Source organism: Panthera onca, chromosome D2, assembly GCF_046562875.1.
Source record: "Panthera onca isolate mPanOnc1 chromosome D2, mPanOnc1 haplotype 2, whole genome shotgun sequence".
Lineage (NCBI taxonomy): Eukaryota > Metazoa > Chordata > Mammalia > Carnivora > Felidae > Panthera > Panthera onca.
Window position 1 is genome coordinate 72,588,154 of NC_138349.1, and position 21,487 is coordinate 72,609,640.

Genomic DNA, 21,487 nt, shown 5'->3' on the forward strand with positions numbered 1-21,487 from the left:
AATTTTTTTTAATGTTTATTTTTGAGAGACAGAGAGAGAGAGAGTGCACATGCATGCTCGTGCGAGCAAGTGGGGGAGCGGCAGAGAGAGAGGGAGACACAGAATCCGAAGCAGGCTCCAGGCTCCCAGCTGTCAGAACAGAGCCGGGCGCGGGGCTCACACCCACGAGCAGTGAGATCATGACCTGAGCCAAAGTCTGCTGCTTAACCGACTGAGCCACCCAGGTGCCACTGTGATATTATCACCTGAAAGAGATGGATGTGTTTTGGCACTTTCTTGAGTACCTATCGACATTCAGTAATTTAGTATCAAAACTTCGGTCCCGTTTGGGACCTCAGTTCTCATCCTAGGTGAGGGAATTCGGTAAAGCCTCTTCCTCGGAATAGTAGACCAAAGAGCCCTGTAGGCTGGTTGTGCGGGCAGAGTGGGGAGTGGGGAAACACAGTCACATCTGTCCCCTCTTGTCCCTTAGGGGGACCTACTCATTCCATTAGTGTTCTGTTTCAACAGGTATGCTTTTGAGTATACCTATCACACACACTTTCCTACCATAGAAAGGAAGTTCTGACAGACACCGGAATGAAGGACAGTTCGGAGAATACCTTTTCTTCCCTTCCTATTCCAGTAACACGAAAGACGTTCTTGACACTATAGCACCCTTTCTCAAGAGTTTGAAAAGCATCTACTAGAAACAAAGCTCATGTCTGTCACGGGAGTTTGACCTCTTCCCAGTGCCCATGAAACACTTACTGAACTCCTCCTATAAAAATTGTTCTTCCTATAAACAGATGAATTTACAACTAGAGGTGTTAAAAAGGTTAGTGAAAATCATCCAGCAAGTAATGAAAATGGGTTGAGTGTTGATTCCTAGGACCCTGGTTTTAAATCTACTAAATAAATGATTAGACCGTACACACACATGCAGACACACATGTACACGTATACACATCTGTGCAGACACACACACACACACACACACATGCAGACACACGCATGGAGGCACAATAATAGTTCAGCTAATATTGAGCAAACAAGTATTTATTATTTTCTGTTTCCTGTATGATTTTTATTGGTGAAAACAACATTAAATTTTTTTTAGTGCTTATTTATTATTTTGAGAAAGAGACACAGTGCAAGCAGGGGAGAGGCAGAGAGAAAGGGAGACACAGAATCCAAAGCAGCTACTTACCGGACTGAGCCACCCAGGCGGCCCTGTAAAAACAACATTTAAAAGACATTATTTAAAAAAATTCATGCGTAGCCCACTATCTTTATTTTTCCAGTCTCTATGTATATACAAAAAAAAAAAAAAACTATAGCCAGCATATTTTTATTCCACTTCTTATGTTTAATATGGCATTTCCCATTTTGCTACATAATCGTTATCGTCATTGTATTTATTGCTATATAATAGTCTCTCAAATCGATCTACTGTAACTTAGATATTCCTGTGTAACGGGGTATTAAATCTTTCTAATATTTTGCCATTCTAGAGACAGCTGCAATGACATCTTCATGCAGGTAGCTTTTTCTTGCCCTTGAATTATGCCCGTAGGAACAATTCCCAGGAGTGAGGGGACAAGAAAAGGTAAGAAAGTGTGCCACAGTTGAAATGACGTTTGCGCTGGGGAGTGAACCGAAAGTAACAGGCAACGCTACGTGCAGCCCGGCATTGATCGGCATAATGGATTTTGTGGCGTTCCCTGCCAGCCAGAATGTGTCCACGGTAACCGCATCAGGCAAGCCACTGTTGGGCAATCCGTGCCATTTAAAATGAGCAGTGTGGACTCAGTCTGCAGCTATATGGCACTGAGCTTTTCCGAAGCCCCTCCAGCTGGTCTACCCAAAGATTTTTCAAAAGCAAAGCCACATGTACAGGCATTTAAAAGTGAGGCGCATTTTCTCCAATGGGGAGTGAACAGAATCAGCCAAAGAGGGAGCACAACCCAGGCCAGACCACTGTGCCCGTCCTGAAGTACATTCTGGGATGTACTTGGCATGGGGTATGGGGTGGAGGGCGTTGTTAGTATAAAAAAGAAGGTTTCCAGGGCACCCAGGGGGCTCAGTAGGTTAAGCCTCCAGGTGGGAAACAGAGGCAGAAGGAAATGCAGGTAAAATGAAAGGTTTTTATAACCTGAAAATAAACTGTTGACAAATAGTTGAGGCAGGTGCAGTATAGCGTTTCTCCAGGAACTCGCTACTGTCTTAATGCTTTGCTAGAGGGAAAACCAACCTTAGCCTGACAATAGCTAGGCCTCCAGTATCCTGGGAGTCTTCTTTAGCATATGAAAATCCTTTGGAAACTTCTCCTTGACTTTACCTCCCCCCCCCACCCCACCCCTGACTCCCAAGTATATATAACAAGTCAGTCCCCACAATCCCAGTCCAGGGGCAGCTCTTCCTACCCACGGGTCCTGTCCCCATACTTTAATAAAGTCACCTTTTTGCCCCCAAGATATCTCAAGAATTCTTCCTTGGTTGTGGGCTTCAGACTCCTAACACCACTCCAAAACCCTATCATTTGGCCACCAGACTCTTGATTTCAGATCAAGTCATGATCTCAGGGCTCATGGGTTCGAGCATTGCAGCCTCCTGGCGGGCTTCATGCGGTCAGCACAGAGTCTGTTTGGGATTCTCTCTCTCCCTCTCTGCCCCTCTCCCAAACCGAGTGTTTGTTCTCTCTCTCTCTCTCTCTCTCTCTCTCTCTGTCTCTCAAAATAAATAAATAAACTTTAAAAAAAGAGGGTCTCCAATTTGTGGCTCTGGCCACCCTCCCCCACCAGACCCCGTGGTGCTCTCACTAAGAAGAATATGAAAGTTTGAACTAGAAAGTGCTCTGGCTTACTTTGACTTCATCTACTCAGCCTAGCAAGGGTCTTTTTCTAAAACATCGTCTTGCAATATGCAGAATTGCACGTCAACCTGAGCTTGGCTTTGGATGACCTTAGCCAGAGCTCTCCCTCCCCAGCCTGGCCCCCACCCATCTCATGTCCTCAGCCCCTGAGTGACGTGAGAATGAAGATTCTAGACCCCTGTAGGTTACCACAGAATCTGATCTCCTTCCCAAAGATGCATTCTTTTTTTTTTTTTTTAAGTTTACTTATTTATTTTGAGAGAGAAAACATGAGCAGGGGAGGTGCAGAGAGAGAGAGAGAGAGAGGGGGAGAGAGCATCCCAAGCAGGCTCTGTGCTGTGAGCTCACAGCACAGAGCCTGGTGCGGGGCTGGATCCCACAAACCACGAGATCATGACTTGATCATGAAATCAAACGTCAGACACTTAACTGACTGAGCCACGCAGGCTTGATTCACAGTGTCTTTTTACCTGCACCCAACTTTGATGGCCCTTTGTCCTCACTTTTACCAATCCTTCTCACTGGGTGCTTTTGTTGTTTCAATCTCTTTTCCTCACCTCATTTATTTGCATTTCCTCTTTAGGGGAGAAAGGAAAAGTGGCAGTTTCTGATTACTTGAGAGCTCCCGGGTGAACACCCCGTGATTCTAAAGCACCCTCTTCATTTACCAACATTGAAGCCGGCATTCATCTCTGCCTTCGCCTTCGGTGGGGGCACCAGCTCTCAGCAGGACCGTAACATCTGTGACAACCACACAGCTGGGGACGCTGGGAACGGAGACGTCGTCGCTTGGCTTTCCTGGGAGGCTTCAGTCAATAAAAACCCCATGCCTCTCTTCACCCGGATGGTAGCTTCTGATGCTTTGTGTCGGCCCAGAGAGTTCCCTCCTTTACAAGTAGCATGAGTAAGAACCGCTTTATAGAGGAACCAGAGAACCGGAGGGAAATTGATGATGCACGACCCTGTGGGCAAAAGCGCTTGTCGCGTGAGGAAGGTGTGGAAGATGCGAAGGGGACAGTGAAACAAGGCGCTCTTGCAGAATCCGGGAAGAGACAGAAAGTGTGCACGAGGCCAGCGGAAGGCAAATGACAGGTCGCAGCCTCGGAGGAAAAAGGAAAATGAAGCAGACCGCTGTGCGGTGGCGGGGACCACACGATGCACAGAAAACGATCGCTGAAGGATTCCTTTCCAGACGAATTCAGAAACGCAGAGGGCATGTGCCAAGTGGTGCCTCGTTAAGCGCGGGTTTTGAGTTTTAAGGACAACTGTACAAGGGCGCCTCATCCTGGCCCCAGAAGCAGGCAATTACCTGGGAGCTGCTTAACTCTGAGAGGTTTGAACTAAGGGCATCTGGTTGTGTTCTGCTGGGAGGATTCTGCGTCCTCTCACATAATGAGACAGGTGCACCGCGGGCCTGTCTCAGCTGTGAGGAGGAGTTTCCTGCCAGTCCACACAAAATCGCAGTGAAATCGTTGGTTTGGTGTTCCGGTGCACTTTTATGTTTGTGCCCCCCTGGCAAGCAGTGAGCGGGGCGGGGGGGCAGCCAGAGCAAGTGTGGAGGCATCAGGCCTGGCTGGTCCCCCCTGCTCAGGGTCTAGGCTATGCCAGGAGTCCAGGGAAGAAGTCCAAAGGCAGACAGGGACAGGCCGGTGGAAGGATCGACCTAAAGCAGGTGTCCCTAGGGTGAAATTGGGGTCGCCTCATAGAGAATTGCAAATGTCTCAGCTGGGCAGGATAGGAGCCAACAAAGAAACCTTTCCCGGCTCTCCCCGCCCCGCCCCCCCCATCCCCACTCTCCCTTTCCCTGTGGTTAAACCTCTTTCTTGTTAAATCATCTTTTCATTTATGATGGTTCTGGCAAATCTGAAATCGTAGCCTCTAAGAAGATTACTAGAATCTCTCTCAACCTGCTTAGTTCTTATTTTTCGCTTTGTTATCAAGAGACGACGACTCACTTTACCGTGATGTTTTTTCCTCAATCATGAAGAGATCCCTCTCTCCCCTAGAGGACGTAAAGAATTTTCTTGAGCTACTGAAAGGCTTTCTAAATCAGGAGCAACGTTTATAAAGGCACACAGGGTGGAAGCTTTTATTCCATCCTGCCCCAGACGTTTCTTGGGGCAGATACATGATTCCCCTGGGACAGCCACACAGTGTTGTTGGGGTAAAATTTACGCTTTGGTTTGGAACCCTGATGGAAAGCTGAATAGAACTGTCACAACTGGCATATTTCACATGCTCATAACAAATGATTATATGCATGGACAGAAGGACTGAAAGATTTATTAATGCCCATGTAACTACCAGAGAACTATAAAGCTGCACTGGGGAGATATCTAAGATATTTTCCAGGACTCAGCACTACAGGATATCTCTGTATCACTGTGATCTCATGTCATACACTCACTTCTTAGCCCCTGTGCTGTGGCTCCTGGTCCCATCACTCCATTGAAGATCTTGAACATGACCTGCCAAATCCAACGACATTCTCTCTGGGCTTGTTCTCCTCTGCATTTTGGCAACAGTGTCCAGTGTTGAAGCAAATCTCCTTCTCGTTGAACCTCCCTTCTCTCTGGGGTTCCATGACACTACATTCCCCTGTGGTCTCATCCTAACATCAGTCTTCTTGCATGATTGTTCTCTCTCTCGGGCTTAGAAGAGGGATACCTCAAGACCCTGTCCTCCAATCTCTTTTCCTCCTGGGCATGTTCATCCGCTCCAACAATTTCAACATCATCTTTATAGTGATTGTTCCCAAAGGCATAAGATTCGATTACAATATTTATCGAGCACCTAGCACCTAAGGTACTAGGTGAGGCCCCAAATTCAAAGTTGTTTATGGGACAGTATGCTCAGATCATTCTCTGGTTTTGCCCTCTTTTCTGAGCTTTGAATTCTGCTGGACATTTCTATCACTACATTTTAGGCATCTCAAACTAAAAAAACCAACTTCATTTTTTTTTCCTTCTAAAAATCTACCTACCATTCAGCTGTTCTTTACCCTGGAATCTGGCACTTTGATCTTCTTTTAATTTTTTTTTTAATGTTTATTTATTTTTGAGACAGAGAGAGACAGAGCATGAACAGGAGAGGGTCAGAGAGAAGGAGACCCAGAATCCGAAACGGGCTCCAGGCTCTGAGCTGTCAGCACAGAGCCCGACGCGGGGCTCGAACCCACGGACCACAAGATCATGACCTGAGCCGAAGCCGGACGCTCAACTGACTGAGCCACCCAGGCACCCCCTCACTTTCATCTTCTAAGAGACACTGACTGGAAGGTTCACAATTGCTTTATGTTCCTACTCCTTCCTCATTCCATGTCCCATCAGAAAAGTCTTTCTGCTTTTAGCATTGAGAGTTTTTATATCTCTTTCATTCTCTGTCTAGTTCAGATTCTGGCCACACTTGAACTATTGCTACAGGTTTCTGTTTTTTCTTTCTCCAATTTCTCACAATTTAAATCCACGGTCAAAGCTATTTTCCTATACCAACGCAGAGCAGGCTCAAAATCCCTCGATGATTTGCGGTTGCCCGAAGTTTTTTTTTTTTCTTCCAAATTTTTATTTAAATTCTAACTAGTTAACATTCAGTGCAATGTTGGTTTCAGAAGTAGAATTCAGTGACTCACCAATTACTTACACAAATTACTTACAACATCCAGTGCTCATCATAACAGATGCCTTCCTTAATACCAATCACCCATCTAACCCATCTGCCATCCACCTCTCTCCATCAACCCTCACTTTACTCTCTTTCAGTCGCTCATGATTTGCTTCCCTCTCTTTCCCCACTTCACATGTTCATCTGTTTTGTTTCTTAAATTCCACATATGAGTGAAATCATATGGTATCTCTCTTTCTCTTCCTGACTTATTTTGCTTAGCATAATACACTCTAGCCCCATCCACATTGTTGCAAATGGCACAATGTCATTCTTTTTGATGGCTGAGTAATATTCCATTATATATGTTTACACATACCAACCACATCTTTATCCATTCGTCAGTGAATGGACATTTGGGCTCTCTAAATAGCTTGGCTGCTGTCGATAGTGCTGTTATAAACATCGGGGTGCATGTACCCCTTCAAATCTGTATTTTTGTTTCCTTTGGGTAAATACCTAGTAGGGCAATTGCTGGGTCCTAGGGTAGTTCTATTTTTAGCTTTTTGAGGAACCTCCATACTGTTCTCCAGAGTGGCTGCACCAGTTTGCATTTCCACCAACAGTGCAAGAGGGTTCCCCTTTCTCGGCATCCTCGCCAACACCTCTTATTTCTTGTGTTGTTAATGTTAGTCATTCTGACAGGTGTGGGGTGGTATCTCATCACGGTTTTGATTTGTATTCTCTGATGAGGAGTGATGTTGAGAATCTTTTCATGTGTCTGTTGGCCATCTGGACGTCTTCTTTGTCTACTGCCCATTTCTTAACCGGATTATTTGGTTTTTGGGTGTTGCGATGGCTAAGTTTTTACAGATTTTGGATACTAACCCTTTATCAGATCTGTCGTTTGCAAATATCTTCTCCCAGTCTGTAGACTGCCTTTCCGTTTTGCTGATTGTTTCCTTCGCTGTACAGAAGATTTTAATTTTGATGAGGTCCCAACAGTTCATTTTTGCTTTGTTTCCCTTGCCTCTGGTGATGTGTATAGTGAGAAGTTGCTAGGGCTGAGGTCGAAGAGGTTGCTGCCTGCGTTCTCCTCTAGGATTTTGATGGTTTCTTGTCTCACATTTAGGTTTTTCATCCATTTTGAATTTTTTTAATTTTGAATTTATTTATTTATATGCTGTAAGAAAGTGGTCCAGTTTCATTTTTCTACATGTTGCTATCTAGTTTTCCCAACATCGTTTGTTAAAGAGACTGTCTTTTTTCCATTGGATATTTTTTCCTCCTTTGTCAAAGATCAGTTACAATATAGTTGTGGGTGCATTTCTGGGTTTTCTATTCTATTCCATTGACCCGTGTGTCCATTTTTGTGCGAGTACCATACTGTCTTGATGACTACAGCTTTATAATATAGCTTGAAATCCAGAATCGTGATGCCTCCAGTTTTGTGTTTCTTTTTCAGGATTTCTTTGGCTATTTGTTATCTTTCATGGTTCCATACAAATTTTAGGATTGTTTGTTCTAGCTCTGTGAAAAATGCTGGTGGTATTTTGATGGGGATTGTCTTAAGTGTATACATTTCTTTGGATAGTATAGACGTTTTAACAATGTCGTCCTTCTGATCCATGAGCGTGGAATTCTTTTCCATTTCTCTGTGTCATCTTCCATTTCTTTTATAAATGTCCTATAGTTTTAAGAATACAGATATTTACCTCTTTGGTTAGGTTTATGCCTAAGTACCTAATTGGTTTTGGTGCAATTGCAAATGGGATTTATTCCATGATTTGTTTTTCTGCTGCTTTGCCATTGGTGTATAGAAATGCAACTGATTTCTGTACATTGATTTTATATCCTGAAACTGCTGAGTTCATGTATTGGTTCCAGCAATTTTTTGGCGGAGTCTTGCAGGTTTTCTACATAGAGTGTCATTGGTCTGCAAATAGGGAAAGTCTGACTTCTTCCTTACTGATTTGGATGCTTTTTATTTCTTTTTGTTGTCTGACTGCTGAAGCTAAGACTTAAGTACTATATTAAATAACCACAGTGAGAGGGGACATCCCTGTCTTGTTCCTGACCATAGAGAAAAAAGGCTCTCAGTTTTTCCACATTGAGGATGGTTTTAGCTGTGGGTCAACAATAAAGTTTTTATTCAAAGATGATCATTGTCTGTGACCAAACCATCCTTCCAGACTCATCTTGAAATACTTCCTTCCACCCGCTCTAGGTTATTCACCATTTCTCAGCTTTCCATCTATTTTTGCATAGCTTTTCTCATGGCTGTGCTCTTAACCTTGAATGCTGGTATTCACTTATCTAACTTAGGCTTACTTGTCAAGAGTGCAAGAGAAGGAAAGCAATCAAATATGAGCCCCAGGTTTTGGGCCTGAGCAAGTGGTAATGTCATTTATTCATATAGTGAAAGCTTTGGCAAAGAGAGGATAATGGTGTGTGTGTGTGTGTGTGTGTGTGTGTGTGTGTGTGTTGGGAAGGGGAGAGGCTACCAGTAATTTGTCCACGTTGAGTTGAAATTATTTTTATTAGACATGCCAATGGAGATTCCAGGCAGAGAGTATGAGTTTGAATTGGACTGGAGAGTCATGTCACATGGGTGGTATTTAAAACCATGGAAATAGGTAAAACTAAGTAGCAATAGAGAAATATTTAAAGGAAAGAGAAATCCAAGAGGAGAAAAGGAGAAGTCATGGGAGTCTGCAATAATCACCATCCCTTGGGGAGGAGTTTTGATGTGATGAACAGCAGATACCTTGTAGTAGATGGTAGGGAACTTAAGGTCGGGGACCTTTCATGCAATTCATATAAATCATCTTAATCCTGGTAGCCCTGCAAGGTGGTTACTATTATCCGTCTTCTGCAGATGAGGAAACTTGACCTTATGGGTCACTCCATATAAAGAAATATATTGGATTCCCTCTATCCAGATATCCAAAAAGAATAATGTTAGCAGAAAAGGAAAACACCCTTCTTCCCTTTTCATGTTGTCTTATGATTAAAATAATGTAGCCTTAAGCCAACGCACAGGCAAATCCTGTTCTCTTCTAACTGTTAATGACACTGTAGGTAGACGCAGAGCTAATACATCCACAGCTTGTCATTTTCATGACCAAATTACGTCAGGCGATCCTTGAGACAGTAGGAGCCGATGAGCGCCCCACTGTTGATAAATAGTTGAATGGGTACTTCACAGCAGAGCCCATCTTCAAAAAGATCACAGCTTTCTCAAAGCTTCTATTTTGGGTCCGCCTTCCTCCACATTTATAGATACATATATGATAGCCTAATCTGCCCTTAATGACGCCGACTCTGTTCCCGAAACCCTTTCTTTGCTGTCTAAGGAGGCTGAGTACCCACATCAAATATGAATAAGGTAAACCCCTTCCCAAGGTGCGAATGATGGTTGGAGTTTTGTCTGGTGCTGTTGAGTCTAAAGGCAATAATCACAGAAAATATAAGAAGATGCTGGTCGGTTCAGCCCATCCCGGTGCCCGGGCTTTGCGGAGGAGGAGGAAGAAAAGTGGTAACTGGGGCACCTGGGTGGCTCAGTCGGTTAAGTGTCTGACTTCGGCTCAGGTCATGATCTTGCGGTCTGTGAGTTCGAGCCCCGCGTCGGGCTCTGTGCAGACGGCTCAGAGCCCGGAGCCTGTTTCAGTTTCTGTGTCTCCCTCTCTCTCTGCCCCTCCCCTGCTCATGCTCTGTCTCTCTCTCTGTCTCAGAAATAAATAAACGTTAAAAAAAAATTTTTTTAAAAAGAAAAGTGGTAACAATGGTGGTGGCAGGAAACACTTTTCTTCCCTTAGTTCACAGCCTGTATATTCCCCAGCATAGAAGGGACCTCTGAGCATAATACTTCAAAGCATGATTAAAAATTAATGGCTTGGGGCGCCTGGGTGGCTCAGTCAGTTGGGCGGCCGACTTCGGCTCAGGTCATGATCTCACAGTCTGTGAGTTCGAGCCCCGCGTCGGGCTCTGTGCTGACAGCTCGGAGCCTGGAGCCTGCTTCCGATTCTGTGTCTCCCTCTCTCTCTGCCCCTCCCCCGTTCATGCTCTGTCTCTCTCTGTCTCAAAAATAAATAAAACGTTAAAAAAATTAAAAAAAAAAAAATTAATGGCTTATGTAACAACCAATATTGAAAAACTCATCCATACAAGTGGCTATTATTCTTTAAAAGAAGGATTTCTAGGAGATGACAGTCTTACTTTAGTGAGCTTAATTCCACTTTGGTAATTGTCTTCGGATCCCATTTCTACACCATGTGTGAATACCAATTTCACCCAGATAGCCACTTTTTTTTCGACTTACGGTGTTTTTCCCATTTTGATCGCCGCCTTCTTTTTCTTGTCTTTTCTCTATTTTTTTTTTTAGCCTCCAGCACTGTAAGAAACAAATATTTATTGTTTAAGCTGTCCAGTCTACAGTTTCTGAACGAAGTAAGACAGGCACCTACAGTTTGTTTGACAGGGCAGATCAATGCAGGTGGGATAGTCGATGGCAACACAGAATCGTATTGACCATATGGTTACACAGAAGAGATTGTGAGCTGGCGTGTGAACATCACAGAGGAGTCTGGAGCAAAGGGCATTTCTAGAATAGTGTGGACAGTGACAGGGAAAGATTTCATCAGCTGCTTCTTTTTTTAAAATTTGTAATATTTTTTAAAGTTTTTTTGTATTTATTTAAGTAATCTCTGCACCCAACGTGGGGCTCGCGCTCATAGCCCCGAGGTCAAGAGTCACATGCTCTTCCCACTGAGCCAGCCAGGGGCCCCTCGGTCATCTTCTTTCTTTTTAATGTTTTTTTTTTAATGCTTAATTTGAAAGAGAGAAAGCACACAAGAGCAAAGGGAGGGGCAGAGAGAGAGGGAGAGAGAGAGTCCCGAATGGGCTCCACAGGCTGACAGTGTGGAGCCTGATGCAGGGCTCAATCCCATGAACCGCGAGATCATGACCTGAGCCGAAGTCAAGAGTTGGACGCTTAACCAGCTGAACCACCCAGGAGCCCCCCTTCGGTCACCTTCTTAACAATGGTAATACCTATGGAATATTTGGGGGCAACATCTTAAGCATATTAAATACATCATTTCATTTAATATATTCAGCAATCCCATGACAGATCAGTTGTTCAATCAGAAGAACAGAACCCTCCGAAGGTTTCTAAGCAGTTTGGGGTTTAGAAGGGCTAGCGGAAGAAAAGTTAAGGAAGGTCACCACCGGCTCTCAGCTTCACCACTACAGTTCAGAGAATCAGGCAATGGTTGCTATAGGCCATATTAAGATACTACAAGAGATTTCCACTAATGTCATGGTCAACCATCAGCACAAAGGTGGGTGAGGGCAGAGGGGGGCCTGGGGACCCCTGCAGAGGCTCACAGAGCCTGACACACATCTGTGTACCCACAACCAGAGAAATATCAGATATCCTGGGAAATATCGTTCTTTCCTGTGATCTAGTAAAGGGAGCAGAAGGGAGTAGGAATGGATACCAGTTACCAAAAATATTCAGCACTATTATTGTTTCCATTCACAGAGGATCTCCCTGAGTCAATTTGCCGCAGAAACAAAAGGGCAGAGCTGTGATTCGAATACAGGTGTGCCTTGATCTAAACTCATGCTCTTCCCCACTGCAATGTCCTTGGCTGTGATAGGCTTTAGGTTGTTCTCAAAGAGTAAATGTGCCGTCAGAAAGATGAAGCTCTGCCTCTCTTAAAGATTTTCAAAAGGGACTCTGGAGGTAATTCCAAAAGAGAAGTTTCAAAAATGCTTTGCATTAAAGAAGCATCACTAGGAAAAATAAAAAGCTTTCCCATGGAGGCAGTATCGCTTTGGTAGCTGTATACATTATGAAACTTGCAACAACTCTTAAAATTTCTGTTCGAACATGGAATATGTCACTTCTGCTTACATGCCATTGATCCAAGAGCATCACATGGCCAAGTCCAACCGAAGTTGGGTGAGATGGACACCCTTCTCATGGGAGGCACACTAGTCTTATAGCAGTAGGCAGTACAGCAAAGGGGGAAATAAATATTTGGAAAAAAATAACATAATCTCCTGTAATAGCTTATAAGAAAGGAAGGAGAGAAGGGGAAAGAAAGAAACTAGCCAAAGACCCAACATAAATAACAACAAAATTGAAAACTAAAATGCATTTTCCAAGAGATATAAAATAAAATAGAAATACATAAGGTTATGCTTTAGACTCATGAAAAGATTAAAAGGAAAGACTTTTTTTTAACTAAAAAGGAAAAAAAAATAGTTGGGGAGCTGAAAATACAGAAGTATTCCAAAGAACCCCTTGGATATCAGTAACCTAAGTAGTACCACAAACAACTGTATTCCTTCCATAGACTGAATCAGGATCAGGAAAGGATAGTGTTTAAAATTGCTCAGATTTATTATGATCAAATCTGCAAGACCCAATAATTCATATCCTAGGTTGCTCAAGAGGCTGGCTGAAATTATCTGCTAAAGAGCCACTAGAAGTAATCTTCAGGAAAATTATAAAGGCCTACTATATAAAAGGAGAAAAATATTGTGTATTGTCATTTAATTCTTTTTTTTCTTTTTACTTATTTTAGTGTTATGGTTAAGTTCACATAGTAAAACCCTTCTTTATGTTTGGTCCCAGAAAAATATATGAATAGTTCTAAGAATACATTATGACCAGGTAGGGCTTATTTCAGGATTGAAAGGATGGTTAAATATCTTTAAATCCATTAATTAAATTCTACATATTATTAGAACTGAGGGGAGAAAAAAATCAAATGACCTTTTCCATAGACGCTGAAAAAGGAGTTTGACAAAATTCACACACAAAATTTATAATTAAAAACCCTGAAATAGGGGTGCCCGGGTGGCTCAGTCGGTTAAGTGTCGACTCTTGGTTTCTGCTCAGGTCGTGATCTTGCGTCTTCGTGAGTTTGGGCCCCACATCAGGCCCTGTGCTGGCAGCCTGGGGCCTGCTTGGAATTCCCTCTCTCCCTCTCTCTCTGCCCCTCCCCTACTCGTGCTGTCTCTCAAAATAAACAAACTTAAAAAAAAAAAAAACCTGAAATAAATAGAAGTCAGATACTCCTTAAACATAAAAAGTATACGAGTACTTCAATATCTCAGCCCCCAAACTGGCGTGTTTATTTGATGAGGAAAACACTGGCATTGCTGCTAAAACCAGGAGCACTAAAGTCACTGTTATTTCACATAGTGTTTGGGGGTATTAGCCAACAATTTAACAGTCTTTATCCATGGAAACAGGATACACAGAAATTACAGAATAGAATAGAATAAATAGAATAAGATAGAATAGGAGTAGGACACTAATTAGAAGATAGAAATTAAAAACTTCATCTACAATAATTAGGCATATGAAATACTTAGGTGTATTTTAACGAGAAGTGTCTCATACCTGTGTCAGGAAAACCTGAAGGCATTCCTGAAAGACCTGAGATAGAACTGAACATTTGGAAAAGCCTACCCTGTTCTCAGACGTAAAGACATCACCAGAACTCAGAGTAGAGATCGACTCTGCTGGGTGGTGATGAGGGAGGACACATTTCCCTTTACTGCCCTTCATCAAGCCCTGTCATGTCGCCTGCGCAAGTCTGTGCATTTGTGAGCATGGAGTTATGGAAATCGAACGGCGGTGAGAGCTAAAAGTTATCCTGGATGCTAAGTACAACTATTCCTGGGGTCCTAGAGAGAAGATAAAGAAGTAGTGTTTTGAGGGCGTGCCTCCTGTCTTGAAATCTGCACTGTTTCCTCAGAAATAGGGCCACTCCGCTCTACCCTAAGCAATACAAATTATATCCTTATTTTGGAAAAATCCCACTCCCTTCTTTTTTTTTTTTTTTAATTTTTTTTTAACACTTATTTATTTTTGAGACAGAGAGAGACAGAGCATGAATGGGGGAGGGGCAGAGAGAGAGGGAGACACAGAATCGGAAACAGGCTCCAGGCTCTGAGCCATCAGCACAGAGCCTGATGCAGGGGTTGAACTCACGAACCGCAAGATCATGACCTGAGCCGAAGTCGGACGCTTAACCGACTGAGCCACCCAGGTGCCCCAAATCCCACTCCCTTCTTATAGGATTAGGATTCTGCTGCGTTCTACCACCAGGGCAATAACGTGAGCTACTCCCCAACTCTGAACAAGTATCTTCAGTGAAGATACTACCATGGGAGGTGAGTAGAAAAGGCGTGGAATTTGTTCAAGTACAGCCCTGCCTCCCGATGAGGTCTCTCCTCCGCTCTGAGGTGTGCCCATGTCTCGTTCTTCCTGTGACCCTCCAGGGGCCATCTGTCAGACAAAACGTGCAGGTTTGCGTCTTCATACTTCACCATATCTCCTTAGTTATGAGTTAACGGTGTACAAGATGGCTGAGGCAATGTTCAGGGCTGGTGTGTCCAGACTTCTGTAGGCTCAGGCACTCTGAATCAAAATAGACTTCACCCACACCATTCAGCAATTACACCCCACACCGAATGCTGTTTTATGTTTGCAAGAATTTCTTCATGGAGGCAAGGAGTTTGTCTTTTTTTTTTTTTGTTCAAGGTTGAATCTCTCGCACCTAAAATGACACCTGCTGGGCAGACCATCAATCAATGCTTGTTGACTTGAAGAATGACTGGCTGGTAAGAATGCCTTTCCGTTTAGGGTTAGCTGTGTTTTATCCAGCAAATGAATTGGGCTTACTCAAGAACTTGTTAACTTAGGAATTCTAACCTGCAAATTGGTTTTCAAATATGGCATATTTTTATGAGAAATGCAAGTAGAGTGGAATCGACATAACATTAGGTGAATAACCTTGGTTAATTTTGATGTTGTTGGGAGTATTGTGCGTGTGATCTGAAGCTATTCATTTATTTTTCAGATTTTAGATGTTTTTAGAAAGCAGCAGTTTGTTGTGTGTGTGTACTCTCTCTAGAGAGTCTGGATGCGATGGCCCTGTTGCAGTGCCGGGGCAGGGCCGGGGCAATGAAGGCAGACCGCATGTTGGATAAGGAATGGAGGTGACTTCTTGTTGATGGTACAGCCAGTCTGAGCTGCCCAGTCCGGACGGGCTGGGTCTCACGCTGGGGGGGGACCGCCCGACACCGGTTTTGGTCAAGCCCACCGCCCAAGTTGTTCATGAACCTTTTGTTCACAACTAGATCAGTGAAGAAAGGAAGTTGTCTTTCAGCCCTTCTCCCAGAGCCCCGTGGGTGGCTTCCCTCTACCATATGTTCCCCTGGAACTGGGCTGCCGAGCTTCCTGCCTGGGGCTCCTTGCAAACACATCTCCGAAGCGGTGTGCTGGGGAGGACGGAAGTGCTGTTTCCAGATGGCACCAAATTAGCCTCTTGAGATTAGTGTTTGCAAGAAATATGCTTATAAGGAAGGAAAACAAAGAGTCCCTGGGGATTTTAAACAAACCAGGGCCTTGGAAGGGAAGTCGGGGTGAGAGCTGGCAGAAGGGGCTGGAGGAAGGTAGTGCGATATTAGAGTTTAAAGTATAAAGATATTAAGGTTTAGAGGAGTTTACACAAATTTTAAAAACTTATCTAAGATCACACAGATGGTAGGGAGCAGAGCCGACCTGTGCACGAAGAACTGTGAAGTCAAAGCCAGTGTTGAAAACCTCAGTGCTAAACAACCTCCATGTCATTAAAGATCTGCCCTCCCTGTTTTCCAAACTCATCACTCCTTTCTGTCTGAGCCCTGCCTTACTGGAGGAAACACAAGACCCTCCACAATCCCGGTCTCAGGCCTTAGGTTGTTCCCTGGTCTCTCAGTGATCTGGTATTCCACACTCTACTCTGTAGGATCATTGGACTGGGGTTGGGGTGGATGTTATTTCCTTTGTTCCATCTGGATGGCAACTATGTAGCTGTCTGGGAGGTCAGCTCCCCAGAAGCAGATCCTGAGATAAGGATTTGAGTGCACATGGTTCATCTGCGACATGCTTTCAGGAAGCACCTGCAGGGGATGGGGAGGTGGGATAGTTAAGAAAGGAAGCTGGTCAAAGGTAAAGCCGGGTTACCGCCATGTGCAACTGAGACTTGATCCTGCTGGCCAACTCTGGGACACACTATAGAGAACCCCTCGGAATATTCCCCGCACTGGGCACAGAAGTGAAGATACTTATCCTGAAGCTCTCGTCTATCAGAGCGGACTCACTCCACAGCACTCCAGCCTGGCCCAGGGCAGATGAGGAGAAATTTCCAGGCAGAGATAGCAGGTGCTGTATAGTAGCCAATGCAGAACACTCTGGAATGGATAGGCTCCATGGGGCTGAAGAGGTGGGGCCCAGCATTGTCTGCATCAGTGACTCTTAGGCTCCCGCTCCAAACTATGGTAGAATCACCCAACCGTCACAGCCCTTCTTTCTGCTGATTCTAGAGAAGGATTCAGAATTCTCAAAATCAATTTTCCAGACAGTGAATTGCCATTGGTTAGCATTGGTACCCAAGATGGAACCCATCTTCTACCCATTCTGTTTACTCTTCTGTATAACCTCTGAAGGCTTCAGTCCCATAAGGTAATGAAGGTGGGTCAGATGACCTTTAATGTCACCTTCAGTAATAATTTTCTTTAACTGCATGACTGTATATGTCCATGAACATGTCTTTAGTTGCATTAGCTTTCTTGGAAGTTTTTCCATAAACACTTGAGTCAACTGAACACTTGAGATCTTTTCCACAGAGATCGTTATTATTGGTTTCCTATGCCATGTAGCAGTGATGTTGACATTCTGAACCCAAGCTTAGGATTTTGCATTAATTCCCTTAAAATTTTATCGTTATTTTTGGGACCCATCGTTCCAGCTTTTAAAAAGCTTGTTTTGTGATATAATTCTGTCATCCAAGGAATGAACCACGTCCCCAAATCTTTGGCGGCTGCAAATCTGATAACCAAGTTGGTGTGTGTTTACAAAAATTGTTACAAATGATAAGCGATGGGGCGGCAGACAAAGCCTTGGACTAGAGACCGCCCCTTCCTGTGGCATGTGATTCATTCTTAATGGAAGGGAAAGTTTCTGCAGCCCGGGGTCCCATGGGGTGTCCAGGGCAGGAATGCTTGGGATGGCAGCGTGCAGGCCGGATTCCCAGGCATTTGAACTAATCCAATGGAGAAGGCTCAGAGCAAGGACCCTGGGTGCCTTCCCCATCACGCTTACTCATTGCCCCTGGCCAAATGGATTCAGTTCTTCTCCCTAATGCATGCATCCCCCCCCCCCCCCCCAGCTAAAATGGAAGTGACAGCCCCTCTCCAATGATGCTGGTAAAGCCCTCTGGCAGAAAGCTGACACGTAACCCCAATCCAGGTACCACTTCACGATTGCTCCTGCAGTTTCGGAAGCACTTTCCTCCCCCCTCTCTGGCTGGGCACGTCCTTCTGTGTTTCTCCTTCCACATTTCCCCGTGGCTAGCATCTGTTCTGTTCTATTCTGACTCTCCCTCCTGAGAGCCAGCCAGCTGTCCACACTGGGTGAGTCTTTGGGAGGACACCGGGGCTGACAGTGTTTGCACGTGTGTGTGTCTGCGAGTGTGTCCATGTGTGTGGGGGGCGTGTTTGTGGAAGGGGTGAAGTGAGGAAGCGGGTGCAAGGTGGTTCTGGCTGGCCTGGTGTGCAGGAAGCGTCCTTTTATACAGTAGGCACATTTCCAACAAGCTGTTCACGTCAGTTCTTGCGAGAGGTGACGCTGGCCCCGGCCACCTGCACCTGCGCTCTGGGCAGTTGCTCGATGTGACATTCTTTGCGCCTCTTCTGATGTCGCCCCTCCTCCGGACTGCCCTGGTCCGACTTGCAGCCTCTGAGATGCTGCCCTGTCCTCAGCGGCCCTTCTCGGAGCGCGGTGCCCATGGCTTCACGGGGAAGGTGCCAGGCTACAAAGGTTTGCTGGGAGAAGCGGAACAAGAAAGGGTCCTTGGGGCTGATGGCCATTTCAGGAAAGGCTCAACTCCATTAGCTCGTGCTTGTGACCTGGGACCTCAGAACACCCACGTGACCCCTTGTCCCACCCCACAGACTCACAATGTTCATCCAAACGCATAATGTATGAAAGAACACACAAGAACGTGCTTTGAAATTTTTAAAGCTTTGTAAAGCATGTGAAGTATTCTTGGTGTGACTTGTGAAGCTTTTAGGGGCCCCCGTACATATTTTTGGCACATTCTCACACACACACACATGCACACGCACATACACACAGTCACATTTTCGCACTTCACATCTGTTGAGCTGGTCCTGAAGGGCACAATCTAATTACCTGTTAGCATGAATAAATAATGTTAGCAGAACAACAAAGAAGAACAGGAAAGCACAAAGTGTCTGTGCATCTGATACTTGGAATCTCTTTTCGTCGCCTCTTTGGCTCTATTCTGTTCGCCTGAGTGAGCCCCAGAGGGCTAAGCGGTGGCTACGAGGCCACGTCTCTGTGCCTGTGGGTTCCACCCTAAAGGGACCCGCTCCGGGTAGCGGATCTTCCTAAGTGCGATAAGCACACTGCATACGGTTGCATTCTCATCTGCAAAGTTTGATGCTGCTACGGGTAACTATTTTTTTTCTTCCTGGGTAATGCAGCCTGCGGTCTGTGTCTATTCATGCACAATTCCTTCAAAGCCACCTGACGTGGAAGGGGACTGTCCTTTTCCTGCCCGGCTACGTGGGCTGGCGGCGCTCGCTGTGACAAGCGGTGATTTTAAACATGAAGAAAATAAGCGTGGCTCTAGCCAGTGACGAGGTCTGCAGCCAGGACAGGAAAGCATCCACCAGCCATTCTCCTGCCCTCTTTTCTTCCACCGGGTACCGACCAAATTTCGTGCGGTGTGTTTACGTACTGAGAACTCTTAAGCACCTCTTACCGCGTTTGACCCTCAAGGCAACCTTGTAACATCTGTAAGGCAAGGACTTTATTATTCCCGTTTTAGAGATAATGATGCCAGCGGCCTCGGGCTCCTCAAACATACACAACTAGGTCTACTCTGCCTTTTGTGACAGGATGAGTTACTGAAAAATTAATAGTGCTATTGTTTATGCTGTGTTGATTCAGTGGCAAAAAAAAAAAAAAGAGAGACCATGGAATTGATTACTTTGTCCTCATAGAAAGGATGGCTGGGCGGTTGTGATCTGAGTCCCAGATTCTGAACTCAGCCCCCGGCGCAAGTCGATGACTGCAGTGCATGTAAAAAGTTGAATTTGTTACCAACCTCAAACAGTGGGGAGATTTTCCCATATATTAGAGATTTCCAGTTTCTCTTTTCTTGCTCTGGAGATGGCAGAGCTTCAGGGAGGGTGGTTGCCTTGGCGCTAGGCGACAGCAGCCATCCAGGGGCGGAGTCTGGTGGTGGGAGGGTGGAAGGCAGGGTGGAGGGGAGAGGCCCCAGCAGGTGTCAACTGTCCCTCTTCACACCCCCAGCCAGCCTGAGCCCTGAAAACCAGGAAGCCTTTTTCCATGTCCTGGGCTGTGTCAGCCATGAAGCTCTTCTAAAACCCCAAGGAGCCCAGAAGCTGGCAGGGGTCCTTGAAAAATGGTGGAGATTGAATCTTTTACTAAAGTTTACGAATGGGAAGCTTACAGCCAGCTAGAACTTGATCAAAAATGACCAAAAAAATTAAATAACGTACCAACATGGAGCTATTGGTATTTTGTGATAGCCAAGCCTTTCAGTGTAGAAACTTTTTCCTTCAGAGACTCCTCTGGGGTCTCTATCAAAACAAACAGCCTCCCTCTGTAAAAATACAATAGTTCCTGAAGATACACTTTTCTAGTCAATTTTTTCTTTTCTTTTATTTACTTTTTAATTTTTTAATGTTTATTTTTGAGAGAGACAGAGACTGAGTATAAGCAGGGGAGGGGCAGAGAGAGAGGAGACACAAAATCTGAAGCAGGATCCAGGCTCTGAGCTGTCAGCACCGAGCCCAACATGGGGCTCGAACTCAAGTGCCGTGGGATCATGACCTGAGCCAAAGTTGGACACATAACTGACTAAGCCACCCAGGCGCCCCCCTCCTCTAGTCAATAATTTTATAATTCAATTTTTCTGCCTTCTGCATATTAAAGTAATACTCATTGTACATAATCTAGAAAATTCAGAGTGGAAAAAAAAGGAGAAAAAAACCCCACTTTTTGTTTTTTTAGGGAGTGAGCGAGAGCATGTGTGTGAGCTGGGGAGAGGGGTGGGGAGGGGAGAGAGAGAGAGAGAAAGAGAGAGAGAGACAGAGAGAGAGAGAGAGAATCTTAAGATTCAGAGCCTGATGTAGGGCTTGATCCCAGGACTCTGGGATCACAATTTGAGCCAAAATCAAGAGGCAGACACCCAACCAACTGAGCCATCCAGGTGCCCCAACCCACATGTATTTCTATTATCCAGGGCTACTATTTAACATTTTGGCACATAGACTTAGAAAGAAGCTATGGAGAAACTAAATAGTTTCTTTTTCTTTGTTTTATATGTGTGTGTGTGTGTGTGTGTGTGTGTGTGTGTGTGTGTGCTGTATACATATACATTTTATACATATATAATATATATTTATACATAATTATATTATGTTGTATATCCATAATTATATTCATATGTACATGTATCTATGTACAACTATTATGTACAACTATGAAGACAGTTTATATTTGTATATACACACACATGTATATATATATATACACATAAATACACACACATAATAAATTCATGTCTTCATATATCCATGTACAACTATATAGACACAGTTTACCAAAATCTTCCCTCCTTTTAAATTATAGCTAAAGGTCTCCTTCCTCTAGGGAATCTTAGAATCCATTTACTGGCACATTCTTTGCCCTACCTCTTCACCTCAAGATATTCTTTTCTACTAATTACTTCTTTTTTAACCTGCGCTGACGTATCAGCTTCCCATGCCTCTCGTATTTGTCTAACTTCAAATGAAGATGGTAATATTAAGAGGCAGCCTGTAATTACAAGGAAACTTGAAAATTGCAGAGTCATCTCCCAAGAAATCTCAAAAGCAGTGCCCTTGACCGTCTTAGGTCACATCAGCAGA